This window comes from Nicrophorus vespilloides, unplaced genomic scaffold (genome assembly GCF_001412225.1).
Source record: "Nicrophorus vespilloides isolate i.1.1-1 unplaced genomic scaffold, Nicve_v1.0, whole genome shotgun sequence".
Classification (NCBI taxonomy): domain Eukaryota; kingdom Metazoa; phylum Arthropoda; class Insecta; order Coleoptera; family Silphidae; genus Nicrophorus; species Nicrophorus vespilloides.
In genome coordinates, this window is record NW_017097713.1 from 6,884 (window position 1) to 9,224 (window position 2,341).

Here is a 2,341-nt window from a genome sequence, read left to right on the forward strand (position 1 = left end):
ATGTTTGAAATGTTGTAAAAACGTTATAAAGAGTGTTTCTCTCTAATTTATTAAATACATCTTGAACAGATTCAATCAATTTATCAATTGTGTTCGGCGAATCTTGTTATGATTGAATAGGGTTTAAAAAACAAATCGAAAAAGTTTAAATCGGTGGTTGTGACTTAAATTGAATATTCCAACTTTCAGTAGAAACGTGTTCTAATTTTTCTAATTCTATAATAGCTGTTGCAAGAATCATGACGTTGTTCATTTGAAATTACGGTAGTTTATTTTTCTTAAAAAAACAAACTAATGTTTGGTCTTCAAATTCCAACTTAACTCATTAGCAATGCCTGTCAAATATGTTAGGTTATCAGTTATCAATGAAAACAATACAAATATATTGAGTATTGCAGTTGCTTTCTAGACTCTAAGATTTTTTCAAATTTTCAATTGTATATCATAGTAATATTTTCAGATTGCGTAAATTAATGCCACGTATATTCATTTTCTAATCCCATTATTGGATTTTTTATGAAGAAAAAAAAACATAAAATATAGCAGATTATATGAGCAACTTTTTTTATTCCCGAGATACGAAAATAAAATTTTCCATAAACAATGTCAAATTAGTAAAAAATGAAATTTATAAACAGAATAGGGAATAAGTTCATGGCGGTCATACCCGAATCTTTTTAATAAATTTTATAAAAATCTAAAACAGTTGAAAGAAAAACTAAAAAACCGTTTTTTGAGAAAGATATCTAATAAAATACAATTATGCAAACATCCAGCAAAGATTTATTTACAAATAAGTTTAGATTTTATAAATTAGGGACTTCACCGTATGTTCGTGGTAAATAAGTGTAAACGTTTGGTACTAGTAATAAATGCGATGTTTGTGTGTACGTAGCAAGTGAAAGAATATTGTCTACTTCTGCAAATTTTCTATACAGTAAATTTTATTTGCTTATACTTTACGAAGAAATTCTTATTTTCTTCGATATCATATTGTTTTGTTCTGCACGTATGTAAAGTAAATGATGTTGCAAATTTAAACTATATAATATAAAATACTATTTGTACTTTTGCAAAAGTTTTTAAGGACATGTTTAATCTCAACTATATTTACGTTATTTTAATGCAATAAGTAATTTTTTTTTGTGATTTTTGTTATATTATTTAGCAGTGTTTTGTAATTAGTATCATCCGATGTGAAAGGTCTATATAACAATTCACTGTAAATAATGGAACAATAGTAAAATAATAAAGTTATGACAAATCTGTTGCAGGTTTAACAACTTTATTATAAAATTAATTGTAAAAATAGTACAAGTAGTAGGTAATGCAAAAACAGTGGAAACTGTATAAAAGTAATAGCGATAGTAATGTAAAAGAATTAGTATTTGTTAATCAAATCATAATAAAACAAAAAATAATAAACCATTACAAAGAGCTACTCACTATAACTGTTTTCGCCCTTCTTAAATTATAAATGAGTTTTATTAAATGGATTGTAAAAGTATAGTAAAATATTTCTTAAAAATGTTTATTGACAAAAAGTATAAATTGCTATAAAAGAGTTAATCTGCTGCATTTTTGATACTTCCTTATGGCTTTTTAGCATATTTAAAAAATACTAAATAAGTTTCTTTTATATATTTTTAAAGGTTACATGTTAAAAAATATTAATATTACTTTCAATTTTTTGTGAGGTGCACCCTAGGCTATTGAGCTGATTATAATTCAAAAGATGGGCTCAACCGGGATTTGAACCCGGGACCTCTCGCACCCAAAGCGAGAATCATACCCCTAGACCATTGAGCCGTTGATGACTATTTTCGCCATTTTTTGGAACCCCCCGGACCCCAACCCCATTCAAAGTATCAAAGTATCAAAGAGATTCATATCAAACGTGACTCCTTGGGTACTTATATTTGGCACTGTAGTAATATTGAATATGAAAATAATACTATCATGTATAATTTTTAAAGTCTACATGTTAATAAAATATATTTTAGCTCTTAAATAAATTTAAATTGTTGCGAGGGAAAACCTTTTTGCGTTATAAAAGTTTTACATTTTAATATAAAGAAACGTACATAAAATTAATTTATTTGTAGCTACAAGAATAGCTTAAAAATGGAGAATAGCAGTTAACAAAATGAAATCCGTGCATATCACATTCACGCTAAAGAAAAACACCTACCCAACTGTAAGACTTAATGGACAAGATCTGCACAAAGCACAAAAATCAAATATCTAGGCATGCATCTAGACAGAAGACTCACCTGGAAAGATCACATTTAGGCTAAGAGGGAGCAATAAGAAATAAAGTTTAGAAAACTCTACTGGCTTC

General features: G+C 27.4%; 1 non-coding gene across 1 annotated transcript; it reads right to left on the minus strand.

The window, feature by feature from the left end:
* Positions 1 to 1,737: 1,737 nt before the first annotated feature.
* Trnap-ugg lies at positions 1,738 to 1,809 on the minus strand. The gene has a single exon. It is a non-coding gene; the product is annotated as a tRNA-Pro (tRNA).
* Between the last annotated feature and the right edge of the window lie 532 nt (positions 1,810 to 2,341).